At 39.7% G+C, this 25,994-nt stretch overlaps 1 long non-coding RNA gene across 1 annotated transcript in view; it reads left to right on the top strand.

The window, feature by feature from the left end:
* LOC109250487 (uncharacterized) overlaps window positions 1-25,994 on the top strand; it is a 347,132-nt gene that overhangs the window by 284,169 nt on the left and 36,969 nt on the right. The window contains exons 3-4 of the long non-coding RNA XR_008418372.1: window positions 20,733-20,974; window positions 21,665-21,745. This is a non-coding gene — a long non-coding RNA (uncharacterized LOC109250487). The remainder of the gene's footprint in view (window positions 1-20,732; window positions 20,975-21,664; window positions 21,746-25,994) is intronic.

Raw genomic sequence — 25,994 nt, forward strand, 5'->3', positions numbered from 1 at the left:
CATGGAAGTGGCACGGTTTCAGCCAAAGATTTAAATAGTTCAATTTAATATGTTAGGAGAGACGTGCCAGGTTATTATCAGGATGAGAAAGCGACCAAGGGGCTGGCTGGCTGATGTGCAGTGGAAGTGAAGAAACGAGAAGGCGTAACTATTTTGAGACCAGAGAGTTGAATGGCCCATCCATGTGGTAACAGAACTTGGTGCAAAGCTGACATTACGAATGAGGCCAAAATTCTGCAGTGAACATGGGGCATGTGCAGAGCGCTTACAGGTGACGGCAAGACGAGAAGTAGGGGGTTATGCAACTACTGAACTTCATAAGAGTAGGAGATTCTGCCAACGTAAACGAGTATCTTCGTCACTTTGGGCTGCTCTAACAAAATTACCACAGATTTGGTGGCTTACACAACAAACATTTATTTCTCATAGTTCTGGAAGCTGAGAAGTCCAAGCTTCTGGCAAAATCACTTCTTGGTTCATAGATGGCCATCTTGTCACTGTGTTCTCACCTGGCAGAAGGAGCAAGAGAACTCACTGGGGTCCCTTTCATGAAGGCTCTAATCTCAATCATGCAGGCTCCACTCTCATGATCTAATCACTTCCCAAAGGTTTCACCTCCAAATACCATCACACGAGGAATTAGGCTTCAACAACTGGCAAGCGGTGGGACAGGAGGAAGCGCAGAGCAAGATAAGCTGAGGAACACAGCTTATATTTTTAGAGAGAACTATGGATGATAAGTATATGAGGCATTACAAAACAGTGAGCTGCAAGTATTCTAACTTGATTATTCCCAGAAGGTTCAGAAAGATGCCAAGACTCTGACCTCTCAAGAGGCAGGAGTAATGTGGACTGAGGATTATTCTGAGAGAGTTCTAGACCAGATGTAGGCAGTTCTAGGCAGGTAGTGGGGTTAACTAGCTCCCAGAGTCATCATTATATGTTGGAAATAGGTGATGTATCCCGAGAGTGTAGGTTAAGAAAATCGATAAGTCCTTAAATAAGTCCTTAAAATAAACAACTTGATTACTCTTGTTTCTCTAAGAACAATATTACTCGTTTTAAATACACGTGGGGAGTCTCAGAAGATTTTTGGCATAAAATGTAGTTTCCCTGATTTGAAAACCAAAACTTTAAATTTAGAAGGAAGATGAAAGGAAATAGTGTAATCATCCCTGGCAAGATAAAACTACTCGGTATTAATAATGTCTGAGATTTCTGAGATGGTTGTGGAGAGATCAGAAACACCAAGAAATGCCTCTCCTTTAATTTCTTTAAAATACCTGTATTAGTTTTCTATTCCTGTGTCACAAATTACCACTAATTTAGTGGCTTAAACCAACAAACATTTATTATCTCGAAATTTCCATGGGTCAAGGGTCTAGGCAGGGTTTAAGTGGTTCCTCTGCCCAAGGTCTCACAGGCTGAAATCAAGGTTTTAGCCAGGGCTGTTTTCCCATGTGACGCTTACAGTTCATCTCCAAAATCATTCAGATTGTAGGCGAAATGCATTTCCTTGCAGCCATAGATCTCATGGCAGTTGCTTCCTCAGAGCCACCAGAAGCACTTATCTGCTGTTTCCAAGTTCTGAGTTCAGGGAAAGCCTAAGCCTTCTTTGAAAGGACTCATCTGAGGATGTCAGGCCCATCCAAGATAATCTCCCTTTTGATGAACTCAAAGTCAACTGATAAGGGACCTGAATTACATTTGCAAAATTTTTCTGCTTTGCCATAGAACATAACATATTCATGGGAGTGATACTCCATCATATTGATGGGTTCAGTCCACACTCTGGGGAAGGGCATTATATAAGAGCAGGTGGGTATTTTGGGAGCCATCCTAGAATTTTGCCTACCTCAGTATCTAAAAACCACAAAACTCCAGGTTATCCAAGATTCTGATCGAGTTGTATATAAATAACTACTCACCTGGGGTGCCTAGGTGGCTCAGTTGGTTAAGCATCTGACTCTTGATTTTGGCTCAGGTCATGAGGTCACAGCTTGTGAGATCAAGCCCCACATAGGGCTCTGCTCTGACTGCATGGAGCTTGCTTGAGATTCTCTCTCTCTCTCTCTCTCTCTCTCTGCCCCTCCCGCCCTCCCTCTATAAACAAACAAACAAACAAACATTTAAATAAATAAATAGCTACTCACTTATAAGAGGATGAAAAATCTTCCCCTTATCTTCAACCCCTCTGGCTACATGTTCTCTCATTTATACTTTTTTTTTCTGGCCCAGACACAGAAAATGTTCTATAACTGTGTTTTTTAAACTTTTAGTTTGTTTGCTTATTTACTCCCCTAAGGAGCCTTTCTAGACGTTTTTTCTCTTCCTGAACACCCTGCCCAATGAATTTTCAAACCACCGATATACTGAATATCTGATTACATGCTGTTTATCTGTGCTTTATATATAAAATAGCAAGACTATGATCCTCCCTCCCATAGAAACGATTTTGGCCCCTTGGGAGTGATAGAGTCCCTATTGAGAAATCCTGTTCTAGAACATCAAGGGTCCATTCGTACATCAATATTCACTGTACCCTATTTTTCCTTTTCCTTTTGATCTTCAGCCCTGATTCTGTTCTGTACAAACCCATAACGAAATTCTGTCATGTGAAGATGTATGTGGTTTGCCATTGAGTAGGATTTCGATAACCTGTGTCCCAGCCCTGACTTTGCAACTAATTTTCAGCATGACCTTTGCAAGCGAAGCAGGATTTGGGTGGTGCCATTCCTTCGGTAAGTCAAAGGGCACAATCTTGTAAGGCAAAACTTAGTTATAACGGAGAAAATTAATTTGGTATGTTTAAAGTCCTGCCTAGAAGAAGAAAGTATACATCTTCATCATTTTAACAGGATAGATGAGAAAAACGAAGTTTCTATTCCAGAAGCAGGGATTTAGAGAGAAAAAGATGTATAAATTATGTCAAATGTTCTTTAATGATGTTGGCAGTTCTCATTTGAATTCTGTGGAGGTACATTATGATGGAAGCAGGGGCCAAGGATAGCACCTGTGATCATAAAACAATGACTGAACTTGTAACCAACCAAAGTTCATGGACAGCTTAGGCTGCTTTTTAACATATTATAACTTTCTATCCCTTGGGGCAGATTTGCCATCCAAAACATTAGTTCTGGAGCCACCATATTTGATTTTAGTTTACAAAACAAGGAGGAAGCCATGGCGCTATTATCAACCATTCCCCTAGAGATCAGTCCATGTTAATTCTTCAGTATACACTACAAGCACGAGGCACTTAGAAAGTTCTTTGCAAGAGTTCAACTGAAGCAAAGTGTAGCCTCTTCCTTATAGACTGGGTTCCAAGCCATGATTTGAGCAATTTCCAAGTATGGACCACATTCCAAGATGCCAGATGGGACCTTTATTTATCGAACTTCCAACTTAACATTTTGAGATTTCCAACAGTCAAAAGCCCATGAATAAGGCCATTTTCTACTATATGCTACCAAGATATATTGGGAGGGTGAAAGAGTACAGAGTCCAAAGCATATCTAAAGAATTGGGCTGGAATTAATTCATCTCAAGCTCTTAAAGTTAACATTCATGTTTTATATATCTTTGTTGAAAAATGCACCTCTTTTCATTCTGCCACAGGCAAAATGTTCACCATTTGAAAGCCCCTCTTCTGTTTTCACAGCCGTCTCTACAGCTGTGTGATTCTATTTGTCCCGATGAAACGAACATTATGGTTTCAGACACAGCCAGGATCCATGGTGTACGTAAATTATTCCAATATCATTCTGTACTCAGAACACTAACAACACTATTATTTTCTCGAGTAGCATATAGGGAAATTATGTCACTGTTTGGCTGAAAGTGACACATACATTACACTTGAGTTGATGGATACACTGTGGAATTATTCTTGCCATCGTTTAGCAGCATTGAAGCTGGGGCACTGGACTTCAAGAGTGTTAGATGAGGATTTTTAAGCATTCAGAGTGCAGAACCCATCCCATGCAGGTTAAAAGGGAAGTCTTGTTTACAAAACGCTATTTGCAAATGAAACATACACTTGAGACCCAAACACTTGATTTATCTCCATCGCTATTTGCGGAGAGCAACTGCTGACCTAAAGAAAATTGGGCTCAGTGACAAGATCTGGTAAGGCAGGAAAGCAAGCCATGAAGTTACAGATTCAGGCTTAAAATAAAGTCTCTGGCCCACAAATACTTCCTCCATTCCATCCATGATCATCTTTATCTTCCTTTAAAACACTAATGAAAATGAAATAAGTAACCTCTAAAGCCTTATGAGTTATCTGACATACCTGCACGGAGGACTTATTTGGTGCTTTTCATCAGAGCCTGGCAACAGGGACGGGGTGAAACGATAAACTGCAGAGGACAGGTGACAGGCCACGATGCTGCACCAACTGAACACTCGGTCAAAAAAAGCCATCATCCAACTTTTCAAATGTGATATTCCTAAAACTGAACCTTCAATTAACAATGGCGAACACGCCCGGAATGGCCTGCCTTGCCTTTAATCACTCGTTCACATCTTGCTCATCCCTCAGACCACAGCTCACTGGTTCCAGGCAATACTGGTTCCTCTCTCCCTTGCACGACCACCATCTCTACTGTGCTCCTAGCACATATTGTAATTATGTTTATGCTTCTGACTCAGTGTGCGAGCTGACAGCTCTTCTAGAGCTTTTTTGTCTTTATTTCTAACATCCTCCTAGTGCTTGGCACCTAATATGCGATCAGATGAATGAACTAACATGTTAATTAGTCAATGACTCAAAGTGTATAATTCTGAAGCCTTCGTCTTATCCAAGCCACCTCTTCTATGGGAATAGATCAAGCATTTTGTACAGACACACGCATAGTGATGGGGCTATAAAATATGAACAGGCAGATTTGTGGAAAGGCCACAATTTGGAGAGATAATCATCTTTCATAATCGCTATTCCATGAAGGTAAGCAACAGAGGGTATTTCTACCACCACAACTTAATTCCATTCATTCCCAAACTATTTACTGACCACCTGTGATGGGAACAAAACTGTTTTATTTGGGGTACAGCAGCAAAAAAAATAAATAAATAAAACGAAGCCTTTAAAAACGTGCAGCTTAGGGGAACCTGGGGGGCTCAGTCGGTTAAGTGTCTGACTTTCGGTTTCAGCTCAGGTCATGATCTCACAGCTTGTGAGTTTGAGCCATGCTGCCAGCACAGAGCCTGTTTGGGATGCTCTTTCTCTCCCTCTCTCTGCCCCTCCCCTGCTCACACTGTCTCTCCCTTATTTATTAAAATAAATAAATAAACTTTAAAAAAATGCAGCTTATAATACAGCAGATGTCAGTTCATATGTACCTCTTTTTGCATCAAGCACAGTAGTAGGTAGTTGATGTGTAGTATCTCTTTAATCTTCAATACCACCCTACAAAGTAGCCAAAATTATTCTCATTTTTACACTGAGGACATTAAGGCCCAGAGAGTTATATATAATCTTCCATAAAGTTTCAAACTTCTTTTCATGGCTTAAATTTCAGAGCTTTTGAAACAGCCATAATTCTATCTATAATTGCTGTCATTTTGGCTCTGCTGTGGTTGCAAATTCCTCGAGGGCATTTACGGCAAGAAGGGATTTCTGAACATTTTCCTTTAGGATCAGGAACAAGACAAGGATGTCCACGCTCACCACTTTTATTAAGGATGCCCACTCTCACCTCTTTTATCAAATTGTAGTCCTAGCCACAGCAATCAGACAAGAAAAAGAAATAAAAGGCATCCGAATGGGTAAGGAAGAAGTAAAACTTTCACTATATGCCAGTGGCATGATATTATATACAGAAAACTCTAAAGACTCCACCAAAAAACTACTAGAACTAATAAATGCGTTCAGTAGTCACTGAATACAAAGTTAACATACAGAAATCTGTTGCGTATCTATACACTGATAATGAAAAAGCAGAAAGAAAAATTAAGAAAACAATCCCATGTACAACTGCACCAAAAAGAAGAAAATACCTAGGAATAAACTTAACGAAAGAGGTGAAAGATCTGTATTCTGAAAACTATAAAACAATGATGAAAGAAACTGAAGACACAAATGCAAAGATACTCTATGCTCATGGATTAGAAGAATGAATATTGCTAAAAGGTCCATACTATACAAAGCAATCTGCAGATTTAATCCAATCCCTATCAAAATACTAACAACATTTTCACAGATCTACAACAAATAATCCCACAATTCACATGGAACCAAAAAAGACCCTGAATAGCCAAAGCAAACTTGAAAACAAAAGAACAAAGCTGGAGTATCACTCCCAGATGTCAACATATATTAAAAAGCTGTAGTAATGAAACACTATGGCCCTGGACAAAAATACTCACAAATACCAATGAAACAGAATAAACAGCCCAGAAATAAACCCACGATTGTGTAGTCAATCTATCACAAAGGAGGAAAGAATGCACAATGGGAAAAAGGCAGTTCCTTCAACAAATGGTATTGAGAAAACTGGACAGCTACATGCAAAAGAATGAAGTTGGACCACTTTCTTATACCATACATAAAAATAAACTCAAAGTGAATTAAGGATCTAAATGTGAGACCTGAAACCATTAAATTCTTAGAAGAAAATATCGGCAGTAATTTATTGGACGTTGGCCATAGAAACGTTCTTCTAGATATGTGTCTTCTCACAAGGGAAACAAAAGCAAAAATAAACTATTGACACTACACCCAAATAAAAAGCTTGTGTATAGAAAAGGAAACAATCAACACAACTAAAAGGCAATCTACTGAGTGGGAGAAGATATTTGAAAATGACATAGCTAATCAGGGGTTCATATACAAACTATATAAAGAACATATACAACCAAACATCAACAAAACAAATAATCCAATTAAAAAATGGTCAGAAGACATTAGCAGACATTTTTTCCAAAGAAGACCTCCAGATGGCCAGCAAACACATGAAAAGATGCTCAACATCACCCATCATTAGGGAAATGCAAATCAAAACCACAGTGAGATATCACCTCACACCTGTCAGAATGGCTAAAATCAAACACACAAGAAACAATAAGTATTGGCAAGGATGTGGAGAAAAAGGAATCCTCTTGCACTATTGTTGGGAATGCAAATTGGTGCAGCCATTGTAGAAAACAATATGGAGGTTCCTTAAAAAATTAAAAATAGAATTACTGTATGATCCATTAATTCCACTGCTGAGTATTTACCCAAAGAATATGAAAACATTATTTCAAAAAGACATATGTACCCCTATGTTTACTGCAGTATTATTTACAATAGCCAAGATATGGAAGCAATGCAAGTGTCCATCCATAGATAAATGGATAAAGAAGATGTGGTATACATGTGTATGTATGTACACCCATTCCCCCCCCCCCACACACACAATGGAATATTACTCAGCTATAAAAAAGAATGAAATCTTGCCATTTGCAATGACATGGATGGAGCTAGAGATTATAATGCTACATGAAATAAGTCAGAGAAAGACAAATACCATACAATTTCACTCATATGTAGAATTTAAGAAACAAAACAAGTGAACAAAGAAAAAAGACAAACAAAAAAACAGACCCTTAGGGTGCCTGGTTGGCTCAGTTGGTAGAGCATGCAATGCTTAATCTAAGGGTCACGAATTCAAGCCCCATGTTGGGCGTGGAGCCTACTTTAAAAAAAAAACAGGCTCTTGGGGCACCTGGATGGCTCAGTCGGTTGAGTGTCTGGCTTCAGCTCAGGTCATGAACTTGCAGTTCACGAGTTCGAGCCCCGTGACGGGCTCTGTGCTGACAGATCAGAGCCTGGAGCCTGCTTCAGAGTCTGTCTCCCTCTCTCTCTCTGTTGTTCCCCGCTTGTACTCTGTCTCTCTCTCTCAAAAATAAAGATTAAAAAAATTTTTTTTTAAATCCAGACTCTTAAACACAGAGAACAACTGATGGTTGCCAGAAGGTAGGCGGTGGAGGATAGGTGAAATAAAGGGGTTAAGAGTACACTTCTCTTGATGAGCACTGAGAAGTGCACTGAATTGTTGAATCACTATATTGTACGCCTGAAACTAATATAACACTGTATGTTAATTATATTTGAATTAAAAAAAAGCATTCTCTGAATTGATGATGATAGATCAATATATTCTTATAATGCACAGTAAAGAAAGGTTCCCACAATGGAAAGGAGGAATCTCAGAAGAAATAAGTTCCTAAATATATCTATCTCCTCAAAAAGAAAACTATTACCATTAAATAGTTAAATCCACTAACATGTTATAAATAAGTAACATAAACCATGCGATAATAGAGAAAACATACCAGACCCATTCATTTCTTTTATTAACATACACCATGTTTCAAATCTAGCATGATTTTCTTTTAGATTAACACGAATAGAATCTCAACTCTTTTTTTTAACATGCAATTCAAAGCATCCATATAATGTACTTGTCCACTATTTTCCTAGCATGTATTATTCAGTCAGATCTCTGCGACTTAATACCTGCCTGTACACTGTGACCACGTGACTTGAAAATGATTAATAAAACCCAATACACGAGTTTGAGAACACAAGACTTGAATAAAAATTTCCATCAGAAGTCTTATGAGGTGACCTCAGAAAAAATAACATAGCTTCAAAATACAAAAGCAGCACTGTATATTAATTCCAAACCAATATTACTGTATGATTATCAAATTCCTCTGTCTAAATTACTAATTTCTCCATAGCAAAATAACCATAAAGATGCCTGCTGTCTCTTTGTCTGTCATCCTATCTGCCTCATGTCGCTGCCCTCCCTCCTTTATTTCATCTTTTCCCTTTCTCACTCAGAGAATCTTCTGTTGTCTGTGTTCCCACTCTGCTTGTACTTCTGGTAAAGGTCTTACTTCCAGTTGCCTGGTATTTGAAGTCAGTTGTTTACTCCTCTGCCTCTCCAGTTAAATTGTGAATTCCCTGAGGGGAAAGGCTAGGACTTCTTTGTCTTCCTCCCCACCCAGGGCCCTTAGCACTGTGATTTATACAAAATAGATGCTAAGAAGATGTGTGACACATAAGTGATGATCATTCTATTTTTTTTTTTTTCAATCAAGGGCATTCAATGGAATCGATAATGTATCTATATGGCATTTTGCCTCGAAACATTGTCGACACTTTCTGGTGGCATAGGTCAACTCTTTTCATTTATTTTTATAAGACTCACTTCCCAGGGATTGATTCAGGAATTATAAATAGTCAAGACCCCTAGGCATCTCCCAACTTTAAAGTCATATCATTTCTTTTTTTTAGGTTTATTTATTTTGAGAGAGAGAGAAGAGAGAGAAAGAATGAGCGGGGGAGGGGCAGAGAGAGAGAGAGAGAGAGAGAGAGAGAGAGAGAATCCCAAGCGGGCTCCGAGCTGTCAGCACAGAGCCCGATGCTCGACTCAATCTCACAAACCGTGAGATCGTGACCTGAGCCGAAATCCAGAGTCAGATGCTTAACTGAGTGAGCCACCCAGGCGGCCCCAGGCATATAATTTCTCTAACAGACCCAGAGGACTGGAAGTTGAAGCCAACCATTAAGTGACTCTGTAACACCAGCCTGATAATAACCTTGAGCCAATGGGAAAGGTGCTGGCTCGGGATGAGGGGCATGGACTCTGGAGAGAAACTACTTGGGTTCCAAACCTGCTCCATCATTCACTAGCTCTGAAATGTTTACTGAGTAAATCTCTTTCTTCAGACTATTACGTCGGTGGAAGAATTTTTGTAGGGACTAACTGAGACCAGGCTTATGAAGCGTAAGCACAGGGCTTGGCACGTAGCGAACCCACCACTGCCACCGTCCCCGTCCTGGTTTGTAGAGACTCCAGATCTCTAGACCTCAGTCAGCCCCTTTGAGCCCAGTCTCCAGAACCTCACTCTGCTGTCCACCTTTGCTCAGCCTTGCATATCATATGCCAGTGGTCTGGAGTAGGGTTTCCGAATAAAATATGGGATGGCAATGAAACTTGAACTTCAGATAAACAAAACATACTTTGTGCCAGACGTATGCCCCATATAATATTTGGGATATGCATTTACTAAGATATCATTCATTGTTTATCTGAGATGCAAATTCAACAGGCACCCTGTATTTTTCTTTGCTACATCTGGCCACACAACCAGAAACTACCCATCCCCAGGACCCCTTGCCTCAAGCCCTCATAGTTCAACACAGGTTTACAGAGTATGCATTTTAATTGCTTCTCAATTCAGTCCATGTTAGGTATTAGCAATTAATCAAAAATCCAGCCCAGGGACCCAGGCTACTGAGGAAAAGCTGGACAGTCTTATTCCAACTTAATGGGAATGAGTTTTTCACTTTGGGAAGACATGGCTTATTTGATAAGAATGAGTTCGTTGGTGTCAAATGCTCCATTTCCAATTCTGTTATTTTTCTACCCGTACGATGGTTTGGGGTGGCTGCATAGAGGAAGCTAGAATTCAGCGCCTGTACATTCTCGAAGCTTTCTCTAAGCAAAGAAGGCTGCGTCAGCACGTAGACAAATGAAAAATAGCCAAAACCAGTTCAAAGCATTGTCTGGGGACAGGGTTTTTGGTTACATCTCCAAGAACTGGCCCGCCGAGTTTCTTTCTTCACTCAGTGGTTCTTGTTGTGACACAGAGTTTTAGTGTTCCCTTGGTGAAGCACGTTGGAGGCTGGACTCAAAGAAGTGATACCAACTCTATTGAGCAGAATCTATCGCCGACCTCATACTTATTTCTGACACGGTAATTTTACATAATGGAGCTTTTTCCGAGTATGTTATGTAGCGCTACAAATACCTGATAGATGTCCATAGTGTGGAGACTGACCATATGATCATCTTTGAAAACATGCATGCCTATATGTGCATGTATAGGGATATGTATGCGTATGTATGTGTATATATTCAAGATCAGAGAGGTTATTTTAAAGAAACTTTATTTGGCATAAAATGGATTATTTCAACAGTTGATACTGTAATTGGTCAGGCTCAGAGAGTTTTCTGGATATTCCTCTGGCAGATACTCTACATGGTCCACAGGACTCTTGAGATTTTTCCTGAGAATTTTATTTTAAATAGCCAACTATATCTGTATCTTGTGCCTATTCTGCTGTATTGTGTTTCTTAACACTTTTATCAATTCACTTGATATCATGGCATGTATCTTTTTTGCACAACATTTCCTTCCATTAGAATGTAAAATCAGGGGCGCCTGGGTGGCGCAGTCGGTTGGGCGTCCGACTTCAGCCAGGTCACGATCTCGCAGTCCGTGAGTTCGAGCCCCGCGTCAGGCTCTGGGCTGATGGCTCAGAGCCTGGAGCCTGTTTCCGATTCTGTGTCTCCCTCTCTCTCTGCCCCTCCCCCGTTCATGCTCTGTCTCTCTCTGTCCCAAAAATAAATAAATGTTGAAAAAAAAAAAAAAAAAGAATGTAAAATCAATAAGGACCGGGGCTTTGTTTATCCTGCGCATAGGCATAGTCTAAGTGTCTAAAAATGTGCTAAGCACATGGTAATCGCACAGTATTTTTGAACGAACACATGAATAAAATAGTGCAATAACAGCAGCTCCTCTTTGTTGAGTGGCCACTATGTGATACACACTGTGCAAAATGTTTTATATGTGACAGGAGAGATACAGGTTTTATCGGTCATAAATGTCTCCCAGAATGGATCCTGATGACCGAAAGAACTTCATTTTCTTGAAGGAAGTAATAATTGATACTTGTGGAAGGTGAGAATTGAGAGAACTTTATGGTTCTAAACAGTTTTGCCTACGACAGAGAAATATAAATACAGATCTTGAAAGGTCAAGGAGCTACTATTAGGACTTTGGGAGAAAAGAGGCAAGATTAAGATTAAGGAGCACGTGAAGGAAAGTTCTAGAAAAAGAAAACCCCACGGCTGGAGTCACATGAAGGACTTTTGGGGTAGCAGTAAGATATATGATGGGGATTTTAAAGGGAAACTTTCCGACCATCTTATATAAATCATTCTCCTCTATTTCTTAAAATTTTTTTTTTTCAACGTTTTTTATTTATTTTTGGGACAGAGAGAGACAGAGCATGAACGGGGGAGGGGCAGAGAGAGAGGGAGACACAGAATCGGAAACAGGCTCCAGGCTCCGAGCCATCAGCCCAGAGCCTGACGCGGGGCTCGAACTCACGGACCGCGAGATCGTGACCTGGCTGAAGTCGGACGCTTAACCGACTGCGCCACCCAGGCGCCCCTATTTCTTGAACTGAATGCTCTGTAAGTTGTGTATTTATTAGTATCTATGCATTTTCTTTGGTGGGTATTGAGGAGTACCATGGCTTTCTTCAAAATACACATGAGAAGACCACAGGGCTGCCTACATGGATCAATCACAGACACAAACAGAATCAAAGAATCTGACAGTTGGGAGTCACCAAAGAATCCACCGTCCCACCTAATATAGAATTAACTCCCCTGGACTCTGAAAAGACGGCTTCTGTATTAGCACGTCAATTGATAACAGACACACCTTATTAGGAAGTCCCATGGGGTTTCTTTAAGGGACAGGTCCATTATTCTCCTATTCAGGTCTTTTTTGTAACTTATCTGAAACCTACTTGTCTATAATTTGCTTAATGTTCTTGAAGTAATATGCTTTTTAAAAGTCAGTAATGTATTTGATAATCGGGTCTTCTCTTGGACTTTTAGGAAAAAAGAGACCCTGAATGTCTCTTCCTTCCATGTGACATTTTGCCAATGCAATGAAAATACAATAATATGGACTCAATAAACATTTGTTAAATTAATACATTTGTTAAAGTATTATTAAATTCATAATGTATTACATTAATTGTGCTGCATGTCCTTAGTCTTTGCTAAGAGTCTAATAATTCCTCTCCTTTAGGGATCCTTCAAGTGTGTTCTGAAAGTAACAACAGCAAACGCAACGTCATAATATCAGAGAAATCTCTATACTCTAGTGCCACCTTTCAAAGGGAGTAAACCAAGTCAGAGAGCAACAGGCTTTGTTCAAAGTCATGACAGGAGAAAGGTGGCTGTGTGCAAAACAGATATTGTGAGCTATGACACTCTGTCCATTTAAATATCTACTTGAAATGTCTGATGGGACATGGCACATAGACCAAAATATCAAGCAAGGGAAAAATTAACTCCCTTGACATATTTTGGCAGATGGAAAGGAATAAAGATATTCAATAATGATACCAGCCTTTCTCAGTTTCCTGAACAAGCCCCCCCCCCCAAAAAAAAAAAAAAAACCATTCTACACTTCTCTCTGCAGCATTGGTTTTAAGTACCACTCCCTTTCTTGAAATACGTTAGCATTTGGACTTAACAACTACCGATTTTCAAAGGACCAAGTCCATTTCTGATCATGCATTAAAGGACTATGTCCCTCCTTATTCATACACAGAGCTATAATTGAAAAAAGTTAATCATACTGATATGTGAAGAAGAGGAAAGGGCTGGCAAAATCTCCAAAGATGCAGTATGAATACTAATGCCTTTGTTGGGTACTCACTCATAGCAGACACACAAAAAAGATAAGCCCGTAACAGTGTCAACATATTGTGTTGTGAAGTCAAGCAATCACCATGCTCAGAAAGGATTAAACTCAGATGATGTTTGTTTAAATCTCTGAACAGTTAAATGCCATTTATCATTTTGATCCAACAAAACCCCGCGGAGTCCCTGTAGAGGGGAAATAGGGTTTACCGTAATGCAGAATGAACCTTGGTGCAAAAGGGAATTTCACTAAGGCTTTTCCAGGCAGCCCAGAGGAGTAACCTGTGAGGCTCATCAGTTCACTTTCATAGTACAGAGAATTTCATCCGCAACATGGCATAGCCTCACCATTTGGCATTCAGGAGAAATCCTCTTCATCTTTCCACCTGCAGAGAGGTGGGAGTCATTGAGCTGTATCTAAATTATTAGTGTGAGTAGCCAAATCTGGGCTCTTGGTCCAAATAGAAGCTGGTTTCTTTAGTCAGATATGTGCGTGGCAACCATCCATTAACATCAACAGATTTGCCTGATAAAAGATTCCAGAAATCGGTGTATGTGAATGCCAAAGATGAGCAAAACACTTGGACAGAAGATGCTGTGAAGGGAAGAGACACAACGAAAGGACGCAAAAGGGATATAAGAGGAAATATCTCGCAATTCATCTTGTTTTCTCAATTTTTCACTCTCTACCTGAAGCATAATAGAACACTTCAAGTTTCTTATTCTTCCCTGCCTCCGGGCTCCCTGTACTTCTGGGCTATCCTCGACACTCTAGCCAAAGAATTCTTTCCAGAGCATAAATACAATCTTGATAAAAAAAAAAAAAAAAAAAAAAAAAAAAAACCTCCAATGTCTTAAAATTAAAAAAAGGAAAACAAATGGCCCCAAGGGCTCATCATCGCCCTCAGAATAAAATTCAAGCATGGTGGTGTTATGTGCAAGGTCGCTGACACACTGGGTCTCACTGCCCTCTAGTATCCTTTCTGGCTACTCTCCACATGTCCCTCCTGACCACCACCATACATACCCTGCATTTCAGCTCCACAGAACTTTATTCCCTTTGCCAAATTCTGTCTCTCGTTTTTCCATTTCTTTAAAAAACCAGGCGCACTAGATTGGAAATAACTTTTCCCTTCTTACATGTCTGGCGAAGTCTACTCCTCCCAGAATGATGTTATCTGGATGAGATCTCAGACCTTCATGGCTCAGTTAGTTGTTCCCATCTATTAACTGGAGCTGTTACTACACTGCATCGTAAATATCTCTGTGTGTAACTAATTTTTCTTCCAGACTTTGGGCACCTTGAGGGAAAATATGGCGCCATCTGTAATCTTTTTCATTAACATTGTCATGGGTATAGAGCTCAGTAGTGGCTGTGTGTACTTACTTCAGTAAGGTGGTTCCCTTCAGAATATTTGCAATGTCTTCTTCTGTACAGAGATGGTATTAACCGAGCTTGGGAAAATAAGAGTGCAAACCCAGAACGTTGTAAAATAAGTTCAGTTGTATGTTAGTTGAGCCTGGTAGCTCTGAAGTCCACTCTGGACTGTCCTTGGGGAAGGAGGTTCTACCGTACCGTACTCACATACATAAAAGGGGGACAATGTCTTCGATCGCTCTTCACTTGTACTTCTTAAGGACAACAGATATAGCCCCAGGCAGGTAAAAGAGGAGATAGGTTATCTGGGGATGGGAGCATGGTAGTATGTTAAAATCAATTTCAAGTACATTGAGTTTGAAAAGTCAGAGAAAGATTTCCAAATATGGGGCTAGTGCCATTGGACTTGAGCACATGTAACCTTTTGAAGCTTGAGCCAAAGTAGAAGAACATATGGTTCTAGAATGCAATTTAATTTCTGCATGACTATTTGAGACTAAGTTGCTCTTATCTAATTCAATTACTAGCTCACAAGTCCAAACTAAGGACACTCACACACACACACAGAGTACAACATACCAGAACAATGAAGCTAGAAAATAAATACATAATAATTCATATCAGTTAATAGGCAACATTTTTTGCAAGTTGATATTACTGTGGTCAAAACTAAAATCAACGTCTCTCCCTAGAAACCACTTTTCTCAATTATAGATTTTCTTTTAAAGGCACTTAAAGTCTATATAAGCCTGTCCCTAACCCCAGCTCCATCCTCCTGATTTTGAAAAAAATGACCCTTATAGGTATTTAGAATACAGGAAATTACAAAAAGTCATAGAGAAATAAGTACAACTAGCTTTAAAAGGTTTGAGAAGGAAGGTTTTGTTTTCTTATGCACCAAAAAAAAAAAAAAAGAAAGAAAAGAAAAGAAAATATAAAACATGAATCTTTTAAAAGCTTAAGGTAGTGAATTCTTTTAGAAAGGAAATTCTTGACATTGATCACCAGTCTTTGGCAGCCAACTATGATGGTGTTATTAAGCTTTTCAAGCCTATGCTGCCATTTCTGAACATGGTAAGGAAAAGATGATACTAACGGGTATACAATCAATCAACCCTGCTTGATCTGGTTTATAGAGGACATGTAAGAGTGTGAAAACACTTTTGTACAGCAATCACGGAAGTCACCAAAGAATAGAGTAGCATTCTACCATGTGACATGAGAAATGGAGAAGCTGTTTGGAGGTTGAATTAGACATCAGACATGGTATGTGGATATAAGTGATTGTCCTGAGACTCTTCTAAATAACGGTTAGCACAAAAAAGCAAGCACACAACTCAAGAAGAAAAAGGTCTGAAATAGTCATTATAAAAATACATTTAAGTATCCACATAATAAATATAGTGGAGCTGAGAAGCAAATGTAAAGAAACGATTCATTCATAATAATCTGGGTTAATTTCACAATACAGGCAATACATCCATGATCCTCTTTGCTAGGTTACTGATGTCAGAGTAGGTTTCTTGAGATTTTCTCTTGAACGAAGCAATGATGTGAAAAGTTCCAGGAAACATGGTACCCTTATGGTCTCTCCCGAAGATCAGATTTCTAACCACTTTGGATCAAATGGTCCTGCCAGTTCCTTAAGAAGTTATTCTTCTAACTTGACAATAGGGGTAGTTGTCACTGGGTTATCTTCCTTCCACCCAGGATGAGTTCTTCTCTGGTTCTCTACCCCTTCTACTTGCTTGATAGTGATCTTGGTACTAAATTCATCAACACATTCATTCCTCGTTCTACTGTTCATTGAAGGACTAAGACATGTGAGTCACTGTGCTTTTTATAGGGTACTCAATGATGAGCACGATAACACTCATGCTCTCATGCCTTTCATTGTGGGTTCTAGTAGCATAATAAATGTCAACCACACTGGTTTCCACAAACACAATTTTGTGGCCTGATGCTGGCCTGCTGGCACGAGAAACACGAGGGGACATGCCTAAAAATAAGGATCCTTGGATCCCACCCACAGATATTCCATGTCAGTAGGTTTGAGGTGAAATCTGGTTATGTATAGTTAAAAACAAACAAAAACCTTGCCGAGTGTGCTTTCTGGTACATATCCAGGCTTGGGAACTAGTCTAGTGTACAATTAACTGATTTTTCTTTTTAGGAGAAAACGATAAACCACGTATTCATTCTGCCCCATCAGACAGCCGGAGGGCCAGCACAGCTCTTGCGAGCTCAGCTCCATGGGTGGGTAGGGGGAGGGAGCAGAGGAATAAGTGACCAGAGCATATCTGACTGGCAGTGGGGGATTCAGGAAATCATGGCGTGAGAGAGTCTGGCAGTCACACAGAGCAGATCAGAATCAGTAAATCCAAGCAGCAGATGAAAATTGTATTTTTGTTAAAAGCCAGAAGAATCCAAGACAACTATCAGAAGCTGAAAGTCAAGATCCGAGAGGCAGAGAAGACAAAAGTAAGAGGCAGAAGACAGAAATGGGCAAGATAGCAGGAGAGTGGGAGTAATTTCCAACTTTATGTACCTGGCAATGTACTACCTGCTTAACTCTAGCTTGTCTCCAAGTTCAGTAAAAGTATAAATCGCTGTTTGGTCAGATCAAAAGCCAGACACCTTTCTTCCTACCTTAACATATTTTACACATTCCAAAACTGTTCCACGTATAACTTGTTCACGACCTACTATTCAGGAAACAGTACACAACTATTTAACAGAAGTGCCCAGAATGGAATCCACTTGCAGAGAGATAACGGTCTTAGTGATACGGGTTAGTATGCTTTTTCATTTTTATTTTTTTTTTTTATTTTTTTTATTTATTTATTTTTTTATTTATTTTTGGGACAGAGAGAGACAGAGCATGAACGGGGGAGGGGCAGAGAGAGAGGGAGACACAGAATCGGAAACAGGCTCCAGGCTCCGAGCCATCAGCCCAGAGCCTGACGCGGGGCTCGAACTCACAGACCGCGAGATCGTGACCTGGCTGAAGTCGGACGCTTAACCGACTGCGCCACCCAGGCGCCCCTGCTTTTTCATTTTTAGCTTTGGCCACTAGTACGCAACATAAGTCATATTTACTGAGCAGTCACCAGGTCCCAAACCTTTGTGCTGAGTGCTTTTTCCTATGCAATCATTCACAGGATCCCCACAACAGTTTTATGTGTTAAGTAGTTCTTATCCCCATTTTACAGATGAAGAAACGGGTCAGGTGTAAGTACGAAGCTGCAGAGCCAAAACGGAGGCCCAGAACTGTCTGGCTCCAAAGATTATCCTCTATTCCACTTTCCAGCACAAAACAAAAAAACATTGCCTGCCTCTCTTTTTTTTTTTTCTTATTCAAAACACCCCACCCTCACTTTCCTGCCTGGAGATAATATATTTAATGTTAAAGGTAGCACCAAAGCTGTGAAATTATACCCTTGATTGGGTATTGTCTTGAAATAAAGACAAGATTAATGGTTTTGACTTTAAAGTTATGTAATAAAACACTCATATAAATATAAGTAATTAAATTTTAGATTCTTAAACTGCACTGAAGCTAGATACATGACCCTTGGAAGGACATCCTTTTCTATAAGGAAGTCAGTCTCTTTCTGCTGATTTGTAACTTGGAAATCTCTACTCGTCCACAACATTTTCTCAGGTTGGAAATGGTGACTTCCAAAGCCCTTTCCTACAAGGCATCTCATGCAATCATCCAATATGTTTCTGAGCTGACGGGTCTAGCTGTTACATTTTCATTTAATGCATATATGAAACCTAAAGGACAAACAGAGTGAAGTAAATAGGGGGGGAAAAAAGCCAAATTAAAGTCATACCTGATAGTTCCAGAACTGGGGTTAAAGGCCAGTATTCTGGATTTTCATCCTAAGCTTCCTCTCAGGTAAAAGAGGCCCCAGAGAGAGAGGTTGACATCAATTTTTATGATGATTCAAGACAATTTAAATGATAACATACTAGGGGTGCTAAGGTGGCTCACTTGGTTAAGCATTCTTCTACTGTTGATTTCCGCTCTGGTCATGATCTCACAGTTCATGAGCTTGGGCCCCACCATGGGCTCCGCGCTGACAGTGCGGAGCCCATGTGGGATTCTTTCTCTGCCCCTTCCCTGCTCACTATCTCAAAATAAATAAACTTAAAAAAATTTCTTCTGAAAATAAATGATAACATACCAGAAATCAGTGAAGCATTTACGAAATTTAATATCATGCTTTACGCTGGCCTTATAACATACCAAATAAATAACCGAAGTTACTGACCAATATCATCCAAACTGCCAACTGTATTTTAAAATTGACTAATAGGGGCGTCCGGGTGGCTCAGTCGATTGAGCGTCCGACTTCGGCTCAGGTCACGATCTCGCGGTCCGCGAGTTCGAGCCCCGTGTCGGGCTCTGGGCTGATGGCTCAGAGCCTGGAGCCTGCTTCCGATTCTGTGTCTCCCTCTCTCTCTGCCCCTCCCCCGTTCATGCTCTGTCTCTCTCTGTCTCAAAAATAAATAAACGTTAAAAAAAATTTAAAAAAATAAAAAATAAATAAAATTGACTAATAAGCCAGGATTGGCCTGTTTATTGTTTGATATGATTATTTTGATAATGCTGATATAAGCAAGTGTACTTTAATTATATAGCAGATATGACCTGTGGTCCCCATATAAAGCAGAGAAGATTTATGGTTGATTATACTTTTTCAGCATAGTGGAAATTATATCTTCAGACCTTTTAAATGAGTGAATTTTGAGCTGCAGATATGGGAAATATTATATTTATAGCTCCGTGTGGATGTTACCAATACATAACGTGACACTGTTTTGTTCTTGTAAAATAGAACTAGGTTGATCTTGAAGCCCACAAGTAAGCATATACACTCTTGTTTGAATTTATTTTTCATTGAAGTACCATAAGATAGATGTAGACACACTCATATAAAAACACAAAAGATATTTAAAATGCCATCATATGAAAAATGCTAGCGTCATAGTAATATTTTATTTTAGGGTTTCTTAATTTTGAATGTGTAATTTTAAAAGAGGAATCAACTTTTAAACACATAGCCTCTTAATAAGAGAAATGCTTCCCTCCTACCCCCCCCGCCTTTTTTTTAAGAGGCAGTGGAGGGGCAGAGGGAGGTAGAGAATCCCAAGCAGGCTCCACACTCAGCATGGAGCCTGACATGGGGCTCGATCCCACGACTGTGAGCTCATGACCTGAGCCAAAATCAAGAGTCAGACACTAACCAGTTGAGATGCCCAGGAGACCCAGAAATGCTTGACCTTTAAATTCTATAGCATAAGTGGTGGAAAACTCACTGCAGTAACCTGTACACATCTCTCAAACATATGATGACTTTTTAATTCATTTAAGCATTGAGTTTAAAATTTTTTTAATGTCTATTTATTTTTGAGAAAAAGAGAGAGAGAGAGTTGGGGAGGGGCAGAGAGAGAGAGGGAGACACAGAATCCGAAGCAGGCTCCAGGCTCCGAGCTGTGAGCACAGAGCCTACGCAGGGCTGGAACTCACAAACCGCAAGATCATGACCTGAGCCGAAGTCGGACGCTTAACCAACTGAGCCACCCAGGTGCCCCTAAGCATTGAGTTTTATAAACATTTCTTCCCCGGTAACACATGTAGCAAAGGTAAGAACAACAGGTTAACCAACACAACAAGGCCTGAAATTAAGTATATGTTTGTATTCGAAGTAGTAGTCACTGATTTAGGCTCATGAAATTGATGCATCTCCATTGTGATGATACTATGTATAATTAACCAAGTTAGGGCTTCAAGTTAAAAATGACAATTACATGCATTGATGTATTGTCTCTTCTAGGAGACCGATAAAGAAGAAATAAAAATTTTTCCAAATGACAAAAAACAACAAAACAGGATGGGAAGAAAACCACCAAAAAGAAGTACTTTCAACAACTATCTGGAAGATGGGAAGCAAAGAAAGGACTGTAGACAGAAAGCAGAGGAAGCCACGGCCTAGAATACATGCTGGGGATCTACATTCAATGAGAAAATCTGCCTGCCATGCTCAATTCTTGACAAGACTGATATGTACAAATCCAGGTATGAAGGACATCAGTTGTGATATTTGTCTCTGAAAACAAGGGTGTCGAAGGCATACAGAATAGATGGACCCAACAGGTACAAAACATTCATTGATTTTGCTCTATTGCTTTTCTATTCTATACACCATTAATTTCTGGAATCAAAATCTTTATCATGTACTTCCTTCTGCTTTCTTCAGGTTTGGTTTACTCTTTTTGTTGCAGTATCTGAAGGTGGAAAGTTAGGATACTAATTTGAGATCTTAATTTTTTTGAATATAGGCAATTATAGCTAAAACATTTTCTTTTAAGCAATGCCTTAGCTGCATCTCCTAAGTTTTAGTAGGTTAGGTCTTCATTTTCATTTATCTCAAAGAACTTCGAATTTGTTTGCGATTTCCTCTTTGACCTACAGGTTATTTAGGAGTGTGCCGTGTTATTTCCACATATTTATGAGTGTTCCAAATTTCTTTTTGCTATTGAATTCTAATTCCAATAAATTAGAGTGGTCAGAGAACATAAACTGTATTATTTCTCTACAGTTAAATTTATTGAAGTTTGTTTTATGGCATAGCATATGATCTAGCCTGCAGAATGTTCCAGGTGCGCTTGAGAATAATGTACTTTGTTATTTCTGGTATCTTCTAGGTCTAATTGGTTTATAGTATTTTTTAACATTCTTCTCTTTCCTTGCTGATCTTCTTCCCAGCTATTCCTTCCATTAATGAAAGTGGAATATTGAAGCCTCTGACTATCATCACTGAATGCTCTACCTTTCTCCTTCACTTCTGTAAGTTTTGCTTCATGCATTTTGGTGCTCTGTTGCTAGGTGGGTATGTGGTTAAAATTGTCACACCTTTCAGACTGGTGGCCTCTTTCCACATTATAAAGTACCCCTCTTTACCTCTGATAATACTTGTTTCAGAGTCTATTGTTTCTGATATTACTATAGCCATTGCAGCTTTCTTTTAGTTCTAGATTTTCTCCTATGTTATAGTCCAGGAGTTTTGTAGTTTTGAGTTTTACATTGAGGTCTGTGATCCACTTTGAGTACATTTGCGTGAAGGATGTAAGGCCTGTGTCTAGATTCATTTTTTTGCACGTGGAGGTCCGTCGTTCCAGCAAAATTTGTTGAAAACTGTCTTTGCTCCACTGTGTTGCCTTTATTCCTTTGTCAAATACCTGTTGAGTATATTTATATTGATCTAGTTCTGGGCTCTCCATTCTGTTCCATCGATCTAGTTGTCTACTCTTTTGCCAATAGCAAATTGCCGTGATAGCTTTATAGTAAGTCTGGGAGTCAGGTAATGTCTGTCTTCCAACTTTGTTCTCCTTCAGTATTCTGGCTTCCAGTATAAACTTTAGAATACGTTTGTCAATAGCCACAAAATAACTTGCTGGGATTTTGATAGGGGCTGCAGTGAATCTATAGACAAACTGGGAAGAACTGGACTCTTGACAATATTGAGTCCACCTATATATGAATATGTAATATCTCCCCATTTATTTAATTCATTTTTTATTTTGTTCATTTGAGTTTTATAGCTGCTTTGTGGTTTCCTTCATCTGCACCTTGCATGTATTTTGTTAAATTTACACCTAAGTATTCCATTCTGGGGGTGCGAATGTAAATGGTATTGTGTTTTCAATGTCAATTCTGCTTGTTCATTATTGGTACGTAAAAAATGATTGACTTGTTATACTAAACTTATACCTGTAACCTTGCTATAATCATTTATTACTTCTAGGAGGGCTTGTTTTTCTTTTTTGGCCAATTCTTTCACGTTTTCTACGTAGACGATCACATCATCTATAAATGGTTTTACTTCTTCCTTCCCAATCTGTATACCTTTTATTCCCTTTTCTTGTCTTATTGAATTTGCTAGAAATTCCAGGGCAATGTTGAAAAGGAGTGGTGAGGGTCATGTGGGTGGCTCAGTCAGTTAAGCATCCGACTGTGGCCCAGGTCGTGATCTCCCAGTTCATGAGGGCAAGCCTCACATCAGACTCGCTACTGCCAGTGAGGAACCTGCTTCGAATCCTTTGTCTCTCTCTCTCTGCCCTTTCCCTGCCTGTGCTCTCTCTGTCTCAAAAATAAATAAACATTTAAAAAAAGGAGTGGTGAGAGGAAACTAATGCAACATTTTAATTTGTTCAACTTTTTTGCACTAATATTTTTAGTGATTTCTTTATAGGTTGGTCTAGACTTTACCATGCCGATCTTAAATTATCAGAATAAGCTTAAGATTCATAATGATTCACTTAACTCCAGTGAGAGCTAGAAATGATACTCCTATGCTAAAAGCATTGCTTTACATAATTTTGTGTTTTACAGAAGCTCAAAGACAACACTGCAAAAAAGCAGTTACAGCTTTTGCTCTTTTATAACAGACAAAATCATTTCTTGATTTCTTCATTTGTCCTTATCATCTTAAGTTAACCTGTGGAGTCATTTCCTTAGTCCAATACAGCTGGTCCTTCTACCCCCTCCTGGAAACTCTCAAACAGGAGATGGGTGTGCCGTTTTGAAGCATAATTTCTTCTTCTAAGGAAACCCGTTTTTGCCCTTAAAGTCTATCAACTGACTGGACTAGGCCCATCCACAGTACTGATGATAATCTACTCAAGGGCAACCGATTGTAGATGTTAACCACATTTATAAAACGCCTTCTCGGCAACATCTAGATTAGTGTTTGAATTAGTAACTTGGTACTGCAGCCTACCCAATTTGACTCATAAGGCAAACCAAGAACATCTATAATGGTGTGCTCGATGGTACCCTGCATTTCTCTGGGGCTTTCTTCATTGCTCTTCATTCTTTCCTCCATTTGTTGTCCAAATTGCATAACCTCTATTGGTCTACCTTCAGAATCTCTAATTCTTCTGACAATGAACCCTATTGTTGAGCCCTTCGAGGACTTGTTGTTGTTGTTTCAGTTAACTGTAGCTTTCAAATAAAGAATTTCTATTTGGTTCTTTTTTATGACCTCTGTGTATTAATGCTCTTGGTTTGACGTGACTTTCTTGTCATAGTTTCCATTATTCCTTTGATCGTCATTTTATTTTTGAATATATTTACAATGGCTACTTTGAAGGCTTTTTCTGTTAACTCCAACATCCAGCTGCTTTGGCCAGCAGTTTCTATTTCCTGATTTTTTTTCTTTCCAATATAGGGCTCATACTTTCCATTTCTTTTCGCGTCTTGTAATTTCTGTCGGAACATGGACATTCTAGATAACAACTGGGTTGGTATTTTCTTTTGTCTAGTGACTGGCAGAGTTAATCTAATAAAGTATATTTCCCCCAGAAATGTTAAGTGTCTGATTTTGCACTTTATGGTGCAAAGCCTTAGCTATGCCCAAGTTTTCCCTGGGATGATAGTGCTTTTGGCCGGCTCTCTTTGAGAGCCTTGGTCCTTAATCACCCCCAGCTGTTAATCTTTACTAATCACTGGCTGATTGCTCTATTGTGTTTAAAAATGTCCTTGGGCATAATTGTTCCACAGATTACTTCAATCAAATGCAGTCTCTTTTGTTTTTTTTTTTAATGTATGTATGTATGTATGTATGTATGTATGTATGTATGTATGTATGTATTCTTTAAAAGCGTAGCTTGCAAGGTCAGTACTTGAGATTTGTTTGATGACAGGTGGGTTTCTGCCAACTTACTTTTTTCCCCCAATTCTGTCTAGAACATTAGTCAGCCTACACTTTAGCCCACATGTCAAATTAATCTACCTATCTCTCTCAATTGCCTTTCATCAAACCTCTACTCTTTGGGAGAAGACCTCTCTGAAGTCAGTTTGGGATGTCATAAAATACCATAGGCTGGGTGGCTTATATAACAGAAATTTGTTTTCTCACAGTTCTTGTGGCTAGAAGCCCAAGATCAAGGTACTAGCATGGGCAGGTTCTGGTGAGAGGTCTCTTCATGGCTTGTAGATAGCCACCTTCTCACCATGTCCTCACGTGGCTGAAAGAGAGAGAGCATGTTTTCTGGTGTTCCTTCTTATAATGGCACTGATCCCTTCATGAAGGCCCCATCCTCACAACCTCATCTAAACCTATGCCCTAAAGGCCCCATCTCCAAATACCATGGCATAGGGTGTTAGGGCTTCAACACATGAATTGGGATGGCAGGGGGACTGAACTTCACACTCTATTGCAAATGAAGTCAGTTCCTTTGGAAGACATTTGGAGCTCTCCATTTTACAGCCTGCTTCTCCCGCCCTCCCCTCCCCCCCCCCCCCCAAACAAAACCTCCGAGTCAAGGCTCTAGGGCTGGGAGAGGGGACAATGTCAAACTTATCTGTGAGTGACACCCCCGGTTTAGGGGCTGGGTACTAAGCAAAGAGGGGCAGTAGTTTCCGTTTCTTCTGGCTGGCCTCTCCCAGTATGGAACTGCCATCCCACAAACCAGAACAAGGGTGATCAGTGGCCCAATATTCTTAGTAGTATTTTACCCAAAGCAGAATCTTAGTCCCGCAAGTGTTAGGCTAGGCAGAAGAAGGGTATGTCCATCTCTCGGTTGAAATCACCTACAATTCACACTTGGCAACAGATGGCTAGGGGAAAGATGAGAAACGCTGATATCCTGCCTTTCCCAGGAAGATAGCCCTCTGGGAGCTGGAGGCAGAGGGGTCCCTGTGTTCTTGGCTGCATCAGTTTGGAATCGAGTCTCCGTCTCACTGAACTCAGAGAGAAGGGAGGAAATGGTTCTTAGTTCAAAAACCACAGAGTCTTACTGTGCTTCCAGAATTTTAGATTTTCTTGAATAAATGTGTCTTCATTTGCTGTATGTTCTTAGGATTATAGAGACTTAAATTTATATATCAGGCCAGAAGTAGAACTCACCCAGCAGGAAGGTATTTAACTGCTCAAAAATATTATGTTCTCCACTAGAGAAATCAAATTAATTGGAGAGAAATGAGGCCATCATTTGGATATCTGCATCTCACAGTAAAATAGTGGGCTTTCTACGGTTTAGTGATTCCCCAACATGCACCCAAGCTCCCACCGTGCTTGCAATCAATTGAAACC

Source organism: Panthera pardus, unplaced genomic scaffold (assembly GCF_024362965.1).
Source record: "Panthera pardus isolate Hobbes unplaced genomic scaffold, ASM2436296v1 HiC_scaffold_27, whole genome shotgun sequence".
Taxonomy (NCBI): domain Eukaryota; kingdom Metazoa; phylum Chordata; class Mammalia; order Carnivora; family Felidae; genus Panthera; species Panthera pardus.